Genomic DNA, 24,039 nt, shown 5'->3' with positions numbered 1-24,039 from the left:
ATCCTGGTATATGCCCCCCCATCCTGGTATATGCTTCCCTATCCTGGTATATGCCCCCCATCCTGTTATATGCTCCCTCCATCCTGGTATGTGTCCCCATCCTGGTATATGCTCCCCCATCCTGGTATATGCTCCCCCCATCCTGGTATATGCTCCTCCCCATCCTGGTATATGCTCCCTCCATCCTGGTATATGCCCCCCATCCTGGTATGTGCTCCCCCCATCCTGGTATATGCTCCCCCTATCCTGTTATATGCTCTCTCCATCCTGGTATATACTTCCCCATCCTGGTATATGCTCCCCCCATCCTGGTATATGCTCCCTCCATCCTGTATATGCTCCCTCCATCCTGGTATATGCTCCCTCCATCCTCGTATATGCTTCCCCTATCCTGGTATATGCTCCCCCAATCCTGGTATATGCTCACCCAATGCTAGTATATGCTCCCTCCATCCTGGTATATGCCCCCCCATTCTGGTATATGCTCCCCCCTATCCTGTTATATGCTCCCTCCATCCTGGTATATGCTCCCCCATCCTGGTATATACTTCCCCATCCTGGTATATGCTCCCCCCATCCTGGTATATGCTCCCCCCATCCTGGTATATGCTCCCTCCATCCTGATATATGCTCCCTCCATCCTCGTATATGCTTACCCTATACTGGTATATGCCCCGCATCCTGGTATATGCCCCCCATCCTGGTATATCCCCACATTCTGGTATATGCTCCCCCATTATATGCTCCCCCATCCTGGTATATGCTCCCCCATCATGGTATATGCTCCCCCCATCCTGGTATATGCCCCCCATCCTGGTATATGCTCCCCCCATCCTGGTATATACCCCCCATCCTGGTATATGCTCCCCCCATCCTGGTATATGCTCCCCCTATCCTGTTATATGCTCCCACCATCCTGGTATATGCTCCCCCATCCTGGTATATACTTCCCCATCCTGGTATATGCTCCCCCCATCCTTTTATATGCTCCCCCCATCCTGGTATATGCTCCCTCCATCCTGGTATATGCTCCCTCCATCCTCGTATATGCTCCCCTATCCTGGTATATGCTCCCTCCATTCTGGTATATGCCCCCCCATTCTGGTATACACTCCACCCATCCTGGTATATGCTGCCTCAATCCTCCTATATGCCTCCCCACCCTGGTATATGCCCCCCATCCTGGTATATGCTTCCCTACCCTGGTATATGCTACCCCAATTCTTGTATATGCTCCCTCCATCCTGGTATATGCCCCCCATCTTGTTATATGCTCCCTCCATCCTGGTATATTCTCCCCCCATCCTGGTATATGCTCCCCCATCCTGGTATATGCTCCCCCCATCCTGGTATATGCTCCCCCTATCCTGGTATATCCCCCCATCCTGGTATATGCTCCTCCCCATCCTGGTATATGCTCCCCCCATACTGGTATATGTTCCCCCATCCTGGTATATGCTCCCCCCCATCCTGGTATATGATCCCCCAATCCTGGTCCCCTTCTTGGTATATGCTCCCCCCCATCCTTGTATATGTTCCCCCAATCCTCGTATATGCTCCCCCCATACTGGTATAAGCTCCCCCCATACTGGTATATGCTCCCTCCATCCTGGTATATGCTCCCTCCATCCTGGTATATGCTCCCCCATCTTGGTATATGCTCTCCCCATCCTGGTATATGCTCCCCCATCCTGGTATATACCCCCCATCCTGGTATATGCTCCCCCCATCCTGGTATATGCTCCCCCCATCCTGTTGTATGCTCCCTCCATCCTGGTATATGCTCCCCCATCCTGGTATATACTTCCCCATTCTGGTATATGCTCCCCCCATCCTGGTATATGCTCCCTCCATACTGGTATATGCTCCCTCCATCCTCATATATGCTTCCCCTATCCTGGTATATGCTCCCCCAATCCTGGTATATGCTCCCCCAATCCTCGTATATGCTCCCTCCATCCTGTTATATGCCCCCACATCCTGGTATATGCTCAACCCATCCTGGTATATGCTGCCTCAATCCTCGTATATGCCCCCCCACCCTGGTATATGTCCCCCCATCCTGGTATATGCTTCTCTACCCTGGTATAGGCTCACCCAATTCTTGTATATGCTCCCTCCATCCTGGTATATGCCCCCCCATCCTGGTATATGCTTCCCTATCCTGGTATATGCCCCCCCATCCTGTTATATGCTCCTTCCATCCTGGTATGTGCCCCCATCCTGGTATATGCTCCCCCATCCTGGTATATGCTCCCCCCATCCTGGTATATGCTCCTCCCCATCCTGGTATATGCTCCCCTCATCCTGGTATATGCTCCCGCTATCCTGGCATATGCTCCCCCCATCCTGATATATGCTCCCCCATCCTGGTATATGCTCCCCCCCATCCTGGTATATGCCCCCCATCCTGGTATATCCCCCCATTCTGGTATATGCTCCCCCGGTATTTGCTCCCCCATCCTGGTATATGCTCCCCCATCCTGGTATATGCTCCCCCCATCCTGGTATATGCCCACCATCCTGGTATATGCTCCCCCTCATCCTGGTATATGCTCCCCCCATCCTGGTATATGCTCTCCCCATCCTGGTATATGCCCCCCATCCTGATATATGCCCCTCATCCTGGTATGTGCTCCCCCCATCCTGGTATATACCCCCTATCCTGTTATATGCTCCCTCCATCCTGGTATATGCTCCCCCATCATGGTATATACTTCCCCATCCTGGTATATGCTCCCCCCATCCTGGTATATGCTCCCCCCATCCTGGTATATGCTCCCTCCATCCTGGTATATGCTCCCCCTATCCTGGTATATGCTCCCCCAATCCTGGTATATGCTCCTCCAATCCTCGTATATGCTCCCTCCATCCTGGTATATGCCCCCCCATCCTGGTATATGTTCCACCCATCCTGGTATATGCTGCCTCAATCCTCGTATATGCCCCTCCACCCTGGTATATGCCCCCCATTCTGGTATTTGCTTCCCTACCCTGGTATATGCTCCCCCAATTCTTGTATATGCTCCCTCCATCCTGGTATATGCCCCCCATCCTGTTGTATACTGCCTCCATCCTGGTATATGCTCCCCCCATCCTGGTATATGCTCCCCCATCCTGGTATATGCTCCCCCTATCCTGGTATATGCTCCTCCTATCCTGGTATATCCCCCCATCCTGGTATGTGCTCCTCCCCATCCTGGTATATGCTCCCCCCATACTGGTATATGCTCCCCCATCCTGGTATATGCTCCCCCCATCCTGGAATATGCCCCCCATCCTGGTATATGCCCCCCATCCTGGTATATCCCCCATCCTGGTATATGCTCCCCTCATCCTGGTATATGCTCCCCCATCCTGGTATATGCTCCCCCCATCCTGGTACATGCCCCTCCATCCTGGTATATGCTCCCCCTCATCCTGCTATATGCTCCCCCTAGCCTGGTATATGCTCCCCCCATCCTGGTATATGCCCCCCATCCTGGTATATGCCCACATCCAGGTATGTGCTCCCCCCATCCTGGTATATTCTCCCCCCATCCTGGTATATGCTCCCCCCTATCCTGGTATATGTCACTCCCCGATCCTGGTATATGCTCCCCCCATCCTGGTATGTCACCCCCTGATCCTTGTATATGCTCCCTCCCATCCTGGTATATGTCACCCCCGATCCTGGTATATCGTCCCCCCCATCCTGGTATATACTTCCCCTCATCCTGGTATATGCTCCACCCCATCCTAGTATATGTCAACCCCCAATCCTGGTATATGCTCCCCCCATCCTGGTATATGTCACCCCCCGATCGTGGTATGTGCTCCCCCCATCCTGGTATATGTCACCCCCGATCCTGGTATATGCTACCCCCATACTGATATATGCTCCCCCTCATTAGGTATATGCTCCCCCATCCTGGTATATGCTCCCCCTCATTCTGGTATATGCTCCCCCCATTCTGGTATATGCTCCCCCCATCCTGGTATATGCCCCCCCCCATCCTGGTATATGCTCCCCTTCATCCTGGTATATGCTTCCTCCATCCTTGTATATGCTCCCCCCATCATGGAGAACAAGGAAGCACAAAAGAACTTCATGAAAAAATGAAAATACAAAATCTTTATTGAAAAAAATCAAGAATAGAAAAAATGGAAAACACTCAGAGGCATAAAATTAAAAACAATGGAGGAGCATGGAGACGAGGAACAGGTTAAATGTACTGCCCTATGTAAATCAATTGCCTGAAGGCAAAATATGGCACTGCAAAAACAGGTCATAAAGAGGTAGCTCAAGTGTCTATCCAATTGAAAGGTCGCACAGTGAGAGACTTCTGTTTAATGCAGGTTCTAATATAGAAGCATTTTCCCAAAGTGGATGCAAGTATGACACTCAGTACATTAATAGAAATAAGTGTTATGAAAGACAATATAGTCAAAGTGACAACCAATCCAATATATAATATGAAAAGGTTCCATACTTACAGCCGCTGTGGTTGCGTCGCCGCACCTCGCTCCTGCTCTACCCCAGCATCCTGGTATATGCTCCCCCCCATCCTGGTATATGCTCCCCCTCATCCTGGTATATGCTCTCACCCATCCTGGTATATGCTCCCCCTCATCCTGGTATATGCTCTCCCCCATCCTGGTATATGCTCCCCTCCATCCTGGTATATGTCACCGCCGAACCTGGTATATGCTCCCCCCCATCCTGGTATATGTCACCCCCCAATCCTGGTATATGCTCCCCGTCATCCTGGTATATGCTCCCCCTCATTCTGGTATATGCTCCCCCCCATCCTGGTATATGCCCCCCATCCTGGTATATCCCCCATCCTGGTATATGCTCCCCTCATCCTGGTATATGCTCCCCCATCCTGGTATATGCTCCCCCCCATCCTGGTACATGCCCCTCCATCCTGGTATATGCTCCCCCTCATCCTGGTATATGCTCCCCCTAGCCTGGTATATGCTCCCCCCATCCTGGTATATGCCCCCCATCCTGGTATATGCCCCCATCCAGGTATGTGCTCCCCCCATCCTGGTATATGCTCCCCCCATCCTTATATATGTCACCCCCATCCTGGTATATTCTCCCCCCATCCTGGTGTATGCTCCCCCCTATCCTGGTATATGTCACTCCCCGATCCTGGTATATGCTCCCCCCATCCTGGTATGTCGCCCCCTGATCCTTGTATATGCTCCCTCCCATCCTGGTATATGTCACCCCCGATCCTGGTATATCGTCCCCCCCATCCTGGTATATACTTCCCCTCATCCTGGTATATGCTCCACCCCATCCTAGTATATGTCAACCCCCAATCCTGGTATATGCTCCCCCCATCCTGGTATATGTCACCCCCCGATCGTGGTATGTGCTCCCCCCATCCTGGTATATGTCACCCCCGATCCTGGTATATGCTACCCCCATACTGATATATGCTCCCCCTCATTAGGTATATGCTCCCCCATCCTGGTATATGCTCCCCCTCATTCTGGTATATGCTCCCCCCATTCTGGTATATGCTCCCCCCATCCTGGTATATGCCCCCCCCCATCCTGGTATATGCTCCCCTTCATCCTGGTATATGCTTCCTCCATCCTTGTATATGCTCCCCCCATCATGGAGAACAAGGAAGCACAAAAGAACTTCATGAAAAAATGAAAATACAAAATCTTTATTGAAAAAAATCAAGAATAGAAAAAATGGAAAACACTCAGAGGCATAAAATTAAAAACAATGGAGGAGCATGGAGACGAGGAACAGGTTAAATGTACTGCCCTATGTAAATCAATTGCCTGAAGGCAAAATATGGCACTGCAAAAACAGGTCATAAAGAGGTAGCTCAAGTGTCTATCCAATTGAAAGGTCGCACAGTGAGAGACTTCTGTTTAATGCAGGTTCTAATATAGAAGCATTTTCCCAAAGTGGATGCAAGTATGACACTCAGTACATTAATAGAAATAAGTGTTATGAAAGACAATATAGTCAAAGTGACAACCAATCCAATATATAATATGAAAAGGTTCCATACTTACAGCCGCTGTGGTTGCGTCGCCGCACCTCGCTCCTGCTCTACCCCAGCATCCTGGTATATGCTCCCCCCCATCCTGGTATATGCTCCCCCTCATCCTGGTATATGCTCTCACCCATCCTGGTATATGCTCCCCCTCATCCTGGTATATGCTCTCCCCCATCCTGGTATATGCTCCCCTCCATCCTGGTATATGTCACCGCCGAACCTGGTATATGCTCCCCCCCATCCTGGTATATGTCACCCCCCAATCCTGGTATATGCTCCCCGTCATCCTGGTATATGCTCCCCCTCATTCTGGTATATGCTCCCCCCCATCCTGGTATATGCCCCCCATCCTGGTATATCCCCCATCCTGGTATATGCTCCCCTCATCCTGGTATATGCTCCCCCATCCTGGTATATGCTCCCCCCCATCCTGGTACATGCCCCTCCATCCTGGTATATGCTCCCCCTCATCCTGGTATATGCTCCCCCTAGCCTGGTATATGCTCCCCCCATCCTGGTATATGCCCCCCATCCTGGTATATGCCCCCATCCAGGTATGTGCTCCCCCCATCCTGGTATATGCTCCCCCCATCCTTATATATGTCACCCCCATCCTGGTATATTCTCCCCCCATCCTGGTGTATGCTCCCCCCTATCCTGGTATATGTCACTCCCCGATCCTGGTATATGCTCCCCCCATCCTGGTATGTCGCCCCCTGATCCTTGTATATGCTCCCTCCCATCCTGGTATATGTCACCCCCGATCCTGGTATATCGTCCCCCCCATCCTGGTATATACTTCCCCTCATCCTGGTATATGCTCCACCCCATCCTAGTATATGTCAACCCCCAATCCTGGTATATGCTCCCCCCATCCTGGTATATGTCACCCCCCGATCGTGGTATGTGCTCCCCCCATCCTGGTATATGTCACCCCCGATCCTGGTATATGCTACCCCCATACTGATATATGCTCCCCCTCATTAGGTATATGCTCCCCCATCCTGGTATATGCTCCCCCTCATTCTGGTATATGCTCCCCCCATTCTGGTATATGCTCCCCCCATCCTGGTATATGCCCCCCCATCCTGGTATATGCTCCCCTTCATCCTGGTATATGCTTCCTCCATCCTTGTATATGCTCCCCCCCATCATGGAGAACAAGGAAGCACAAAAGAACTTCATGAAAACATGAAAATACAAAATCTTTATTGAAAAAAATCAAGAATAGAAAAAATGGAAAACACTCAGAGGCATAAAATTAAAAACAATGGAGGAGCATGGAGACGAGGAACAGGTTAAATGTACTGCCCTATGTAAATCAATTGCCTGAAGGCAAAATATGGCACTGCAAAAACAGGTCATAAAGAGGTAGCTCAAGTGTCTATCCAATTGAAAGGTCGCACAGTGAGAGACTTCTGTTTAATGCAGGTTCTAATATAGAAGCATTTTCCCAAAGTGGATGCAAGTATGACACTCAGTACATTAATAGAAATAAGTGTCATGAAAGACAATATAGTCAAAGTGACAACCAATCCAATATATAATATGAAAAGGTTCCATACTTACAGCCGCTGTGGTTGCGTCGCCGCACCTCGCTCCTGCTCTACCCCAGCATCCTGGTATATGCTCCCCCCCATCCTGGTATATGCTCCCCCTCATCCTGGTATATGCTCTCACCCATCCTGGTATATGCTCCCCCTCATCCTGGTATATGCTCCCCCCCATCCTGGTATATGCTCTCACCCATCCTGGTATATGCTCCCCTCCATCCTGGTATATGTCACCGCCGAACCTGGTATATGCTCCCCCCCATCCTGGTATATGTCACCCCCCAATCCTGGTATATGCTCCCCGTCATCCTGGTATATGCTCTCCCCCATCCTAGTATATGTCACCCCCCAATCCTGGTATATGCTCCCCGTCATCCTGGCATATGCCGCCCCCCATCCTGGTATATGTCACCCCCTCATCCTGGTATGTGCTCCCCCTCCATCCTGGTATATGTCACCCCGGATCCTGGTATATGCTCCCCCTCATCCTGGTATATGTCACCCCCAATCCTGGTATATGCTCCCCCTCATCCTGGTATATGCACCCCCCCATCCTGGTATATGTCACCCCCGATCCTGGTATATGTCACCCCCCCCCGATCCTGCCTGTCCTGCTCATCCATCCACAAACACTCCTACTCACCCTTCCCCCGCAGCACATCGTCTGTGTTAAATATGTAAATAAAATGGCGCTGGAGTCAGTGTGTGCACATACTGCGCTATTTGGCGCCATTTTGTTGAAGACACTGCGAATTTGTCTTCAACAAAATGGTGCTGGATATCGCGCTATGCGCTGGCTCCGGCACAGACTCCTCCTTAAGCCTCGCCGGAGACGTGGTCAGCGCCTATGCACATGGTGATCTCCGGCGACGCACTCTTCCTCCAGCCTCGTCCTCCCGGCGCAGACTATAGAGGCTTAGGACAGAAGGACACATCCCTGGATATATATATCTCATCTCTCCCAATTACATGGAGTCTATTAGGATCCCTGATCTATTATGTGTCGCCATCTGCACAGATCCAATGTCACACAAAAGGAAGCGACATTTTTAGCGAGTAAACAGCGCATTCCGTCCTGTGCTGATCTACAGCGCCATCTAGAGGCTGATCAGCGGCGCATCAGCTCAGCCTACTCGTTTTCATCTTCGCACCAGATGACGCGTTACCGGGATAAAATATGATTGGGTCCCAGTGAAAATACAAGACTGGGAGCCGGCTGCTCTGCTCCAATCGTCGCGCTTTGGAAGATACCAACTCTTTGTAGCCCTCAGGGGGAGCTGAGGAGAATAAATTGTTATTGTTTGTAAAAGTGCAGATATTTAATGAACTGATAGGTAAAATAAAGATGCGGCTGCGATCAGTGACGGGACAGAGTAAGAGCGGCCGCTGCAGTCCCCCCCTCCCCAGTGCTCAGATCAGTGGTAGACGCGACTCCATCTCCGCCTTCGGAAGCCGGAAGTGGCAGGCAGTGTTGTGAGAGAGGAGCAGAGAGACAGGTGGGTGATTGGTGCTGTGTGCGCTGCCCCCTGCTGGTCGCATCACCGCAGTGCAGGTTGTTATGGGCTGATCAGGAGCCCCTATGCCGCTCTCCATGGTGCGACCCCCACTGCTGTGTCTTGGGGTCTGTTACACCTGATATATAGGAGCTGAGTACAGGCTGCTGCTGGGGCCCCTGATACCATTACTATGTGGCCCTTACACCTGATATATAGGAGCTGAGTACAGGCGGCTGCTGGGGCCCCTGATACCATTACTATGTGGCCCTTACACCTGATATATAAGGGCTGAGTACAGGCGGCTGCTGGGGCCCCTGATACCATTACTATGTGGCCCTTACACCAGATATATAGGAGCTGAGTACAGGCTGCTGCTGGGGCCCCTGATACCATTACTATGTGGCCCTTACACCTGATATATAGGAGCTGAGTACAGGCGGCTGCTGGGGCCCCTGATACCATTACTATGTGGCCCTTACACCTGATATATAGGAGCTGAGTACAGGCGGCTGCTGGGGCCCCTGATACCATTACTATGTGGCCCTTACACCTGATATATAGGAGCTGAGTACAGGCGGCTGCTGGGGCCCCTGATACCATTACTATGTGGCCCTTACACCTGATATATAGGAGCTGAGTACAGGCTGCTGCTGGGGCCCCTGATACCATTACTATGTGGCCCTTACACCTGATATATAGGAGCTGAGTACAGGCGGCTGCTGGGGCCCCTGATACCATTACTATGTGGCCCTTACACCTGATATATAGGAGCTGAGTACAGGCGGCTGCCGGGGCCCCTGATACCATTACTATGTGGCCCTTACACCTGATATATAGGAGCTGAGTACAGGCGGCTGCTGGGGCCCCTGATACCATTACTATGTGGCCCTTACACCTGATATATAGGAGCTGAGTACAGGCTGCTGCTGGGGCCCCTGATACCATTACTATGTGGCCCTTACACCTGATATATAGGAGCTGAGTACAGGCGGCTGCTGGGGCCCCTGATACCATTACTATGTGGCCCTTACACCTGATATATAGGAGCTGAGTACAGGCAGCTGCTGGGGCCCCTGATACCATTACTATGTGGCCCTTACACCTGATATATAGGAGCTGAGTACAGGCGGCTGCTGGGGCCCCTGATACCATTACTATGTGGCCCTTACACCTGATATATAAGGGCTGAGTACAGGTGGCTGCTGGGGCCCCTGATACCATTACTATGTGGCCCTTACACCTGATATATAAGGGCTGAGTACAGGCGGCTGCTGGGGCCCCTGATACCATTACTATGTGGCCCTTACACCTGATATATAGGAGCTGAGTACAGGCGGCTGCCGGGGCCCCTGATACCATTACTATGTGGCCCTTGCATCTGATATATAAGGGCTGAGTACAGGCAGCTGCTGGGGCCCCTGATACCATTACTATGTGGCCCTTACACCTGATATATAGGAGCTGAGTACAGGCAGCTGCTGGGGCCCCTGATACCATTACTATGTGGCCCTTACACCAGATATATAGGAGCTGAGTACAGGTGGTTGCTGGGGCCCCTGATACCATTACTATGTGGCCCTTACACCTGATATATAGGAGCTGAGTACAGGCGGCTGCTGGGGCCCCTGATACCATTACTATGTGGCCCTTACACCTGATATATAGGAGCTGAGTACAGGCGGCTGCTGGGGCCCCTGATACCATTACTATGTGGCCCTTATATCTGATATATAGGAGCTGAATACAGGCGGCTGCTGGGGCCCCTGATACCATTACTATGTGGCCCTTACACCTGATATATAGGAGCTGAGTACAGGCTGCTGCTGGGGCCCCTGATACCATTACTATGTGGCCCTTACACCTGATATATAGGAGCTGAGTACAGGCGGCTGCTGGGGCCCCTGATACAATTACTATGTGGCCCTTACACCTGATATATAGGAGCTGAGTACAGGCGGCTGCTGGGGCCCCTGATACCATTACTATGTGGCCCTTACACCTGATATATAGGAGCTGAGTACAGGCTGCTGCTGGGGCCCCTGATACCATTACTATGTGGCCCTTACACCTGATATATAAGGGCTGAGTACAGGTGGCTGCTGGGGCCCCTGATACCATTACTATGTGGCCCTTACACCTGATATATAGGAGCTGAGTACAGGCGGCTGCTGGGGCCCCTGATACCATTACTATGTGGCCCTTACACCTGATATATAGGAGCTGAGTACAGGCGGCTGCTGTGGCCCCTGATACCATTACTATGTGGCCCTTACACCTGATATATAGGAGCTGAGTACAGGCGGCTGCTGGGGCCCCTGATACCATTACTATGTGGCCCTTACACCTGATATATAGGAGCTGAGTACAGGCTGCTGCTGGGGCCCCTGATACCATTACTATGTGGCCCTTACACCTGATATATAAGGGCTGAGTACAGGTGGCTGCTGGGGCCCCTGATACCATTACTATGTGGCCCTTACACCTGATATATAGGAGCTGAGTACAGGCGGCTGCTGGGGCCCCTGATACCATTACTATGTGGCCCTTACACCTGATATATAGGAGCTGAGTACAGGCGGCTGCTGTGGCCCCTGATACCATTACTATGTGGCCCTTACACCTGATATATAGGAGCTGAGTACAGGCAGCTGCTGGGGCCCCTGATACCATTACTATGTGGCCCTTACACCTGATATATAGGAGCTGAGTACAGGCGGCTGCTGGGGCCCCTGATACCATTACTATGTGGCCCTTACACCTGATATATAAGGGCTGAGTACAGGTGGCTGCTGGGGCCCCTGATACCATTACTATGTGGCCCTTACACCTGATATATAAGGGCTGAGTACAGGCGGCTGCTGGGGCCCCTGATACCATTACTATGTGGCCCTTACACCTGATATATAGGAGCTGAGTACAGGCGGCTGCCGGGGTCCCTGATACCATTACTATGTGGCCCTTGCATCTGATATATAAGGGCTGAGTACAGGCAGCTGCTGGGGCCCCTGATACCATTACTATGTGGCCCTTACACCTGATATATAGGAGCTGAGTACAGGCAGCTGCTGGGGCCCCTGATACCATTACTATGTGGCCCTTACATCTGATATATAGGAGCTGAGTACAGGCGGCTGCTGTGGCCCCTGATACCATTACTATGTGGCCCTTACACCTGATATATAGGAGCTGAGTACAGGCAGCTGCTGGGGCCCCTGATACCATTACTATGTGGCCCTTACACCAGATATATAGGAGCTGAGTACAGGTGGTTGCTGGGGCCCCTGATACCATTACTATGTGGCCCTTACACCTGATATATAGGAGCTGAGTACAGGCGGCTGCTGGGGCCCCTGATACCATTACTATGTGGCCCTTACACCTGATATATAGGAGCTGAGTACAGGCGGCTGCTGGGGCCCCTGATACCATTACTATGTGGCCCTTATATCTGATATATAGGAGCTGAATACAGGCGGCTGCTGGGGCCCCTGATACCATTACTATGTGGCCCTTACACCTGATATATAGGAGCTGAGTACAGGCAGCTGCTGGGGCCCCTGATACCTTTACTATGTGGCCCTTACACCAGATATATAGGAGCTGAGTACAGGCGGCTGCTGGGGCCCCTGATACCATTACTATGTGGCCCTTACACCAGATATATAGGCGCTGAGTACAGGCGGCTGCTGGGGCCCCTGATACCATTACTATGTGGCCCTTACACCAGATATATAGGCGCTGAGTACAGGCGGCTGCTGGGGCCCCTGATACCATTACTATGTGGCCCTTACACCTGATATATAGGAGCTGAGTACAGGCGGCTGCTGGGGCCCCTGATACCATTACTATGTGGCCCTTACACCTGATATATAGGAGCTGAGTACAGGCTGCTGCTGGGGCCCCTGATACCATTACTATGTGGCCCTTACACCTGATATATAAGGGCTGAGTACAGGTGGCTGCTGGGGCCCATGATACCATTACTATGTGGCCCTTACACCTGATATATAGGAGCTGAGTACAGGCGGCTGCTGGGGCCCCTGATACCATTACTATGTGGCCCTTACACCTGATATATAGGAGCTGAGTTCCGGCGGCTGCTGTGGCCCCTGATACCATTACTATGTGGCCCTTACACCTGATATATAGGAGCTGAGTACAGGCAGCTGCTGGGGCCCCTGATACCATTACTATGTGGCCCTTACACCTGATATATAGGAGCTGAGTACAGGCGGCTGCTGGGGCCCCTGATACCATTACTATGTGGCCCTTACACCTGATATATAAGCTCTGCTGGGACTCTGTATCCCGCCTGCATTGCATAATGGGGCCCCTGAATACTCTGCACATAAGGGCCCATAGCTCTAATTATGTTGTTTGCAATAGTCGCCCTCCTGCCACCCTGTAATATCGGGTCCCTGCCTGGTGTGGCCCCTATGACTTAATGTCTCCCAGTAAGTGCAGTACACCAGTTATCAGTCTGCACGGCCAGGGTCCGGGACCCCTGTTGTTTTTGTACTGGCTTTGTAATATATGCTCATTATCAGGGCGCCCTCTTCTCAGACATCCATCTAATCATCCGTCTGTCTCATCCATATTTGCCATATGGAGGTTTCCAGAAATAGGGCAGAACCTACTGGACTTCTGTGAAAGTTGACGAATCTGTTGAGCGCGGCTGAAGCCTCCTGGGAGCCGAGGTAAAATCAGTGGCCTTGGTAAAATTGTGGAGCGGTGGGGTCTGAAAAAGGAATCATGACTATAAGGACAACGTTTGCACAAAGTGATTTCTTTCGAGCCCAACAGCCACTGTGTAAACCTGACAAAAATGCCCCCATCTATCCATCCATTCATCACTCTCATACTCTGTCTATGCAGGTATGTATCTCATCATTCTTCCTTACGGAGTTTCACATTGACCAGTCGGGGCTTTGGTGCGAACTCCCTCACAAAACTGGATTCGGTAGTGTGTGCTGACGAGGCCATAGGCTTAGTAGACTGCGCCTCCAGTAGGCGTACACACCTGATGCACGACAGAGGGCACATTCACTCTGTCTGGACCATTATAGTCTATGGCCACGTCAGATCATATGCCCGAATCCCGTTCAGGTGTAGGCTGCAGCAGGTGGCAGCTGCCTTCTGTGCCCCGCTCCTCCGCCACTGCCGTTCCCCCCAACACCCAGAGCCACAGTATATATATATATATATATATGTGTACACTACTCAAAAAAATAAAGGGAACACTTAAACTACAGAATATAACTCCAAGTAAATCAAACTTCCGTGACATCAAACTGTCCACTTAGGAAGCAACACTGATTGACAATCAATTTCACATGCTGTTGTGCAAATGGAATAGACAATAGATGGAAATTATTGGCAATTATCAAGACACCCTCAATAAAGGAGTGATTCTGCAGGTGGGGACCACAGACCACATCTCAGTACCAATGCTTTCTGACTGATGTTTTGGTCACTTTTGAATGTTGGTTGTGCTTTCACACTCGTGGTAGTTTGAGATGGACTCTACAACCCACAGAAGTTGCTCAGGTAGTGCAGCTCATCCAGGATGGCACATCAATGCGAGCTGTAGAAAGAAGGTTTGCTGTGTCTGTCAGCGTAGTGTCCAGAGGCTGGAGGCGCTACCAGGAGACAGGCCAGTACACCAGGAGACGTGGAGGGGGCCGTAGGAGGGCAACAGCCCAGCAGCAGGACAGCTACCTCCGCCTTTGTGCAAGGAGGAACAGGAGGAGCACTGCCAGAGCCCTGCAAAATGACCTCCAACTGACCACAAATGTGGATGTGTCTGCACAAACGCTTAGAAACCCACTCCATAACGGTGGTATGAGAGCCCGACGTCCACAGATGGGGGTTGTGCTCACAGCCCAACACCGTGCAGGACTCTTGGCATTTGCCACAGAACACCAGGATTGGCAAAGTGGCAACTGGCGCCCTGTGCTCTTCACAGATGAAATCAAGTTCACACTGAGCACATGTGACAGACGTGACAGAGTCTGGAGACGCCGTGGAGAGCGATCTGCTGCCTGCAACATCCTTCAGCATGACCGGTTTGGCAGTGGGTCAGTAATGGTGTGGGGTGGCATTTGTTTGGAGGGCCGCACAACCCTCCATGTGCTCGCCAGAGGTAGCCTGACTGCCATTAGGTACCGAGATGAGATCCTCAGACCCCTTGTGAGACCATGTGCTGGTGCGGTTGGCCCTGGGTTCCTCCTAATGCAGCACAATGCCAGACCTCATGTGGCTGGAGTGTGTCAGCAGTTCCTGCAAGATGAAGGCATTGAGGTTATGGACTGGCCCACCCGTTCCCCAGACCTGAATCCGATTGAGCACATCTGGGACATCATGTCTCGCTCCATCCACCAACGTCACGTTGCACCACAGACTGTCCAGGAGTTGGCGGATGCTTTAGTCCAGGTCTGGCAGGAGATCCCACAGGAGACCATCCGCAACCTCATCAGGAGCATGCCCAGGCGTTGTAGGGAGGTCATACAGGCACGTGGAGGCCACACACAATACTCAGCCTCATCAGGAGCATGCCCAGGCGTTGTAGGGAGGTTATACAGGCACGTGGAGGCCACACACAATACTCAGCCTCATCAGGAGCATGCCCAGGCGTTGTAGGGAGGTCATACAGGCACGTGGAGGCCACACACAATACTGAGACTCATTTTGACTTGTTTTAAGGACATTACATCAAAGTTGGATCAGCCTGTAGTGTGTTTTTCCACTTTAATTTTGGGGGTGACTCCAAATCCAGGCCTCCATTGGTTAATAAATGTGATTTCCATTGATGATTTTTGTGTGATTTTGTTGTCAGCACATTCAACTTTGTACAGAACAAAGTATTAAATGAGAATATTTCATTCATTCAGATCTAGGATGGGTTATTTCAGTGTTCCCTTTATTTTTTTGAGCAGTGTATATATAAATATACCAGGATGGGGGATATTAACAGAATTGGGGGACATTACCCCTATAACAGTGTCAGCAGCAGACTCCCTCCCCCTTAACAGGTCATAATGACCACATTTTTTGCTTCAATTTTTTTTCTATTTTCCTCCTCTAAAACCTAGGTACGTCTTATGGTCCGGTGCTTCTTATAGTCCGAAAAATACGGTATATGCATTCAGTATGTATATACTATGGTAGATGGGCCCATTCAGTTGCACACAGAAGTAGCCACCGGAGCGCCGTCTCCTTAAGTCTCTCACTGGTTTATTTGTAGATGCTGCATAAGCCAGTGAGGAGTTAGCAAAAATAAATACGTGCTTTCTGACCTAAGGAAAAACAAAACATAACATACAGCCGTGTTGCTGTGGGGATCTGCCCGCTCAGGAGAACAACCATCCACTAGTTCAGCTTTTCCTTCTCAGGACACAAAGCGCTGGAGTTCCTCTCTACAGCCCTACTGAACACTGAATGCCTTAGAAGGACTATATACATCCTAGTCCCCACCCTGGGGTGGAGATATGGTGAAAGACCTCCCAAATGGTGAACAACCTCCCAACCCATTCTATGGTCGTTCACAAAAACCCAGCCCTTAAAATGGCCGATTAATCCCTCTCAACACATAGTGTGCTGGTGGAAAACTTATGGGCTTCAAATCACTGAAGCTAACAGCCTCAGTGAAACATACCTCCCCTCCAGCACTTTGCCAGTGACTTTGTCACCATGTATATATAATCAGCATACTGTATATATATTATAAGCATACTGTATATATCCTTTTAAAAGCAGAAGTGTCAATAAATTATTTTTATCAGTTAACAAAATGCAGAGTAAAGTTTGATGCATGAACCAAGATCTCAGTAATAATAATTGTAATTTTTTTTTAATTAATATTAGGATAGAAGGGAGGGACAAAACCAGGAACAGAATCAGTAGGCAAACTCATAGTCAGGAGGACAGCCGGGGTCAGATACCAGGTGATCAGTAACCGCCACGTCTGCGAGCAGTATGAATACCGCGGAGCCTGGTGACAGAGGTGATACTGAGATTGTCCGGGCAGAGATGTAACAGTCAGAAGGCCACCGGTAGATGGTGAAGGTCCTTCTGTACAGCTCCAGCAGTGATGGTGGATCTGCTGGACTTCAGGGCGCTGGATGCGGAGGTTTACCGTCTTTTAGATGTCTCTAGGGGAACGGTGACAACACGCAAATACGCGAGCAGCCCTGGATAATCCACGCCGGCAGGATGATAAGATCCGGCGGAAGATGGAACCTATGAGAAGAGAAGGAAATATAATGTAAGTGATGGGACTCCATATGACATGATACTACTGTGCGGTCACTGTGGCCGGACGGCAGAGGAATCTCATCACACAGAGGTCAGGGATCATCGTCAGCCATCATACATGTGACAATCCCATCACCGACAGATGACATCTGCTCCACATGAATTATTCTCACTGACGACATCACACAACATGGAGATGACTCTCACACTTACCTCGTCTCTTTTTCCCCTTTTTCCCATTTTCTGATTTTTCGTCATCAGCTGGAAATTCTGATCAAAAAGAAGAAAAAACAACAACTCACTAAAGACATATTGTTATGGGGTCTGCTTCGTATCTCTCCTGTGTATAGTATATAGATTGTTCTAGTCCTGTCCCCTATAGTCCTGACAATCTGGTATTACACAATAGGGCAGAATAAGTCCTATATACCGGACATGACCTCATATGAGGGGCATTAGATGTGTCACTAATATGGAGCAGTGAGCGCCCTGTGTGCCGCCATGTGGTGCATCCCTAATGAGCGATATTCTACTATAGGAGACGATGTCTCATTATGATGACGGAGGTTACTGGATGCAACAATGTATCACAGAATCCATGATAATACTGTACAAAGTTGCAGAAATGGAGACACTGTATGGGCCCATGGGCAAAGTAATTGGGTTCCTTGAAACATGGATAACATAGGAGACCCATTAAAGAAAAACCATGTGGAAATATTTCACCCTTGATGACAACATTCACATTGTTTGTGCTATAGACATCTACGTACCTGACAATGGGGACGAGGACGGCAAGCTGCTTATAGCATCGTCTCTAGCAGATTCAGGAGAAGATCCTTTCTGCCTGTTAGGAAGAAGAAAAATGTGTAAATCACAAGTAAATTCAGTATAAAAGGGATTGTCTCACTAGAAGAACCCCGACTATAAGGCCTAATAGGACATATGAAAGTCATAGTGGGGAAGTCTCCTGCTCAAAATGACCTTCTATGGAAACAACTAGCAAGAATGGCCGGCATGTAATACTACATATCTCCTGCAGTGTGGGCAAATTCAGTATAAAAGGGATTGTCTCACTAGAAGAACCCCGACTATAAGGCCTAATAGGACATATGAAAGTCATAGTGGGGAAGTCTCCTGCTCAAAATGACCTTCTATGGAAACAACTAGCAAGAATGGCCGGCATGTAATACTACATATCTCCTGCAGTGTGGGCAAAACTAACAATGCCTGACCGGCAGCAATTATGGGTTATCTCCAGCGGATTCTGAAGCCAATAGCCAATGACCGCTGATCATGGGGCGGTGGATGCTGCATTCAATATTATGGTATTTATGTCCTATATTTGGTGTTGTGCACATATATTAGCCTGGAGCTCCCAATAATGACCCCATAATCTACTCACATTTCTGAGATGTTTCTGCTGGATGCCGGGGTACACTCTGGAGGAAACTTGATAGCGGTGGTACAGAGCTAAAAAATGACAAAAATAAGATATGAAAGTCAATTTTTACGTTTAGGGTATGTGCACACGATGCAGAAATGCTCAGGATTTTTTCCTGAGCGTTTCTGCATCTCTCTGGCAGGAAAAAACGCATGCGGATTGTACATGCGGTTTCCTGCCAGGGACATGCGGAAATGAAGCGGTCTTCACTTTCATTTCCGCATGTGGGTTGACAAGCGCTTCCCAAGCGATTTTAGCATCACTTGGAAAGTGCTTGTCAACTTCACACTATATAAATCCATGCAGCCGGCATGGATTTATATAGTGTGTGATGTCAAAAAATAAAAAATAAATATATACTTTACCCTCTGATGGCCCCCGGTGTCCTGCTTCATCGGTCCCGGCTGCCGGCAGTGAAGACTGTAGGACCTTCCGACGTCAGCGTCACGTGACCCGTCACATGACTCTGACGTCAGCGAAGGTCCTTCATTCAACCGCGAAGTGCGCGGGAAGCCGGCAGGACGCAGCGCGGGCCGTCAGAAGGTGAGAATATATATATTTTTTATTTTTTTTTTAATGGTACCTGGGTCTGGATGAGAGTCCTCTCATCCACACCCGGGTACCATCCGCACATTAGACCGCATGAAAAGCGCATCAACATATACAGTGATGCGGATTCCATGCGGTCTAATGCAAGTCAATGGCGGCAAAAGAGCAGCGTTTCCGCAAAATTAATTGACATGCTGCGGATTTTTGACCGCAGCGTTTACGCTGCGGAAAAATCCGCATCATGGGCACAGCACATGCGGATTTCCATTGGGGAACATTGCTGCCCTTCTACCATGCGTTTTTCATGCGTTTCCGCGGCGTTTACGCAACTGCAAAGACGCCGCGGAAACGCATGAAAAACGCATCGTGTGAACTCAGCCTTAGAGGTCTTTTTATGTATTCTGGATTTATTGATCACTTACTTTAGAAAGCCTTTTAGAGGATGTTGTAAAATTTTGGAAGAAAAGGCTCTCATTATCCTCACTTGTGTCCTCCTCCTCTGAGACAATAGGCTTGTTTGTATCAGCGTGATCTACAAGACATAGGTAATGAAGTGTTATTAGCGGTTGTCAGTATAACACAGTCACCATTTATCTACTAACTACTATTAATGGGAACCGATTGTCACATATTATTGAAGACGAGACAAACAGCCGCTTAGTCTAGATGACGTCTTCTACTTACTGATAAATAAGCTGGTGTCCTCATCTGAAACAAGCCGAGGAATGTACTCCGGCTTCTGACTTAGAAGGTTTTCAAATTCTAAGTCACTCAGGAATGGATAACTCTTGATCTCAAATGCTCCTCCTGGAAAAAGAAAAACAAAAGTGATGCGGACATTGTTAGAGGCTGCTCCATATCTGAACAGTATATCTTAATCTTAAGTAATGACAAAACCGAAGGAAACAAACTGAAAGTTATATTATGGAGAACTAGAAATAGGCAAGCAGATAGAGAAGTGCTGATCCTCATAGACAGGAGCGAAGAGTCCTCGTTGTAAAAAGTGAATATTAATACTAATAAAGTATATCAGTTACCTGTCCCAAGTCTTTGTGCAGGATTTGTTCTGAGCAGGTCATTAATAAGGTCCTGAGCATCGGGGGGAGGAGCGCGATCCCAATCCCAAATTATGTCTCCTGTTATATAGAAAATTACAGAAAATAAAACCTCTGTTTTGGACTGTAAGATAAAGTAGAGGAAATAACTAAATTCATGTAACCAGTCAAAGCAATGATCGGATTATTCTACTTACCAGTGACAATATTTTTATAGAGCTCAGATAGGGAATCCCCATGAAATGGTACATATCCCACCAGAAACTCATGCAGGATGATTCCCATTGACCACCAGTCGGCAGGTCTTCCATAGCCTTTCTTCAGAATGATTTCTGGGGCCATGTAAAGCGGGGTGCCACAGTCCTGGAAACCGACAGAAGGTAGAAATGAGAATCAATTAAATAATTATTATGGCAAGTTCTCGACATAAAAAGCCAATGACAGAAGATAAAATATCAGTTGAAAAGTTCTCTAGAAATGAAGAACGTAGAGAAGAGACAATAGTGTGATGAGATTTGTAAAGAACCATCTAAGTTCCTGTAAGTGATGCCGACCTCATGGTCCTGGAACTCTCTGGCGATGTCCTCCAATGATTCCTTGTGGGTGTTGGTTTCTGGTATCATGACACCAACTTTTGAAATCCCAAAATCGGCGACTTTAATGTGTCCAGCCGGTGTAATCAGGAGGCTGTGAAAGAGAAGATGGTTTTAGGCTCACGGGCTGTGTGGTAATAAATGATAACTTTCCCCCCTTTATTATACTATAGGGGGCACTTACTTCTCTGGCTTCAGGTCTCTATGCAACACACCATAGCTGTGCAGGTATTCTACAGCAAGTATCGCTTCTGCAAAGTACAGGCGGGCCAAGGGGACAGATAAAGGACCCCTGGTGCTTAGGAGGGTCCCACAGTCTCCACCTATAGAAGAAAGGAAATATGAACGGTGAGGGGTTTATACAGCAGATCACCATGATGGATCATGAGAAGTGAGCGGAGACATTGGGGCAGGAGAGAATATATACAGATATAATGTATAGAGCACAGAATATTAGTCTGAGGTCATGGTGAGATGTCGTCCATGTCACTAATAAAGTGATGTCTCATCTCGTCTACAGCTGGCGATACTGACGTGCTCAGTGCGGACATACAGGGAGATCACACACATCAATGACTTTCCATAATATCTATAGTAAATGCTGTGCGGGGATGTAACCGTCCACGGGGACAAGTCCTAATGATATGAGCGGTGATAAGATGTCAGCAGACATGGGCTGAATATAATACATGTACATGTCCTACCTCCTACATACTCCATGACCATACACAGGTGAGATCTAGTAGGGAAGGAGCAGAGCATGGAGGTCACAAAGGGACAGTCAGCGAATGTCAGGATGTCCCTCTCCAGATAGGCCGCTTCCACATGTTTTGGAGTATCCAGGTCCCGCTTGGCAATTTTCTTCATAGCGAAGATCTTCTGTGAGTCTTTATGGTGAACTAAGTGGACAGACCTGGAGAGAAGAAGAAACCATGGTTTATAGTGAATCCTTATTAACAGTCCTTCTATAGAAGTCATTATATGGTCTTCTGTTCTAATGTTTAATACCAGAAGTCCGACCATTACTAGAAATCCACATCTAGAAATACATGAAATAATACTACATAGATCATCTATGGGAGGGTCTACACAATGCCACATCTGCCAGACCCTCACTCAGGTCACATTATCACCTATGAGAAGTCTGCACAATGCCACGTCTGCCAGACCCTCACCCAGGTCACATTATCACCTATGGGAAGTCTACACAATGCCACGTCTGCCAGACCCTCACCCAGGTCACATTATCATCTATGGGAAGTCTGCACAATGCCACGTCTGCCGGACCCTCACCCAGGTCACATTATCACCTGTGGGAGGTCTGCACAATGCCACATCTTCCACACCCTCACCCAGACCACATTGTCACCTATGGAAGGTGTGCACAATGCTAGGTCTGCCAGACCCTCACCCAGGTCACATTATCACCTATGGGAAGTCTGGACAATGCCACGTCTGCCGGACCCTCACCCAGGTCACGTTATCACCTTTCACCTCAGATCATGTCCCTATGATAACACTGAATGGCAAAGCACAGAGGATGAAGCATTATCATAGGGAACCCTGAGAAATGTGGCTTATGCTAACTGAAATCTCACCCAAAAGATCCGCTGCTGATCAGCTTAGATGTTTCGTAGTCGCTCATACGCGGCTTTCTCGCCGGGATCAATGATTCCATCAAGTCCTTGAAAAGAAGAAGAAGAAGAAATGATATTAAGATCTAGAAGCTGCTGGAGAAAATCTCCAGATGCAGAAACGTCTCCCCCTATATTATGTCCCAGCTGATGTCACTGATCCGATAGGTGAGCAGAAACCTGCTGACGGATTCCCTATAATATAAACGCTATTATCTAATGCAATAGTGTCATCTCCTCTAATAATAGAGGCGCCCCCTGGTTATATGGGGGATAATACTGGACGGGTCATTCACACCCCATGATCTGGTGATACACAGACATCTCCCTCTATAATACTTACACCGGCAGGTTCTTGGATCTCCGGGATCTCTAAGATTACACTGTCAGGATCCAACAGCTCAGTTGTTTCTAAAATAGTGATAAAATTATGAAGAAATAAAATGTATTAGAGGATATTAATCCTACACAAATAATACAGCAATATAATGGAGAAATGACTTCTGTATGGAGGACGATGTGGGGCCATTATTCTTTATGGAGGACTATGTGGGGCCATTATATTGTATGGAGGACTATGTGGGGCCATTATTCTGTATGGAGGACTATGTGGGGCCATTATATTGTATGGAGGACTATGTGGGGCCATTATTCTGTATGGAGGACTATGTGGGGCCTATTATTCTGTATGGTGGAATATGTGGGGCCCATTATTCTGTATGGAGGACTATATGGGGCCCATTATTCTGTATGGAGGACTATGTGGGGCCCATTATACTGTATGGAGGACTATGTTGGGCCTATTATTCTCTATGGAGGACTTTGTGGGACCCATAATACTTTATGGAGGACTATGTGGGCCCATAATACTGTATGGAGGACTATGTGGGGCCTATTATTCTCTATGAAGGACTATGTGGGGCCCTTTATACTCTACGGTGGACTATGTGGGGCCCATAATACTGTATGGAGGACTATGTGGGGCCCATTAATCTCTATGGAGGACTATGTGGGGCCCATTATTCTGTATGGAGGACTATGTGGGGCCCATTATTCTGTATGGAGGATTATGTGGGGTCAATTATCCTGTATGGAGGACTATGTGGGGCCATTATAGTGTGTGGAGGACTGTGTGGGGCCATTATTCTGTATGGAGCACTATGTGGGGCCATTATTTCATAAGGAGGACTATGTGGGGCCATTATTCTTTATGGAGGACTATGTGGGGCCTTTATATTGAATGGAGGACTATGTGGGGCCATTATTCTGTATGGAGGACTATGTGGGGCCTATTATTCTGTATAGTGGAATATGTGGGGTCCATTATTCTGTATGGAGGACTATATGGGGCCCATTATTCCGTATGGAGGACTATGTGGTGCCCATTATACTGTATGGAGTACTATGTGGTGCCCATTATACTGTGTGCCGGACTATGTGGGGCCCAT

Source organism: Phyllobates terribilis, unplaced genomic scaffold (assembly GCF_046119375.1).
Source record: "Phyllobates terribilis strain yellow unplaced genomic scaffold, ASM4611937v1 Scaffold_19__1_contigs__length_20705806, whole genome shotgun sequence".
Taxonomy (NCBI): domain Eukaryota; kingdom Metazoa; phylum Chordata; class Amphibia; order Anura; family Dendrobatidae; genus Phyllobates; species Phyllobates terribilis.
This window is presented reverse-complemented; position numbering follows the sequence as displayed.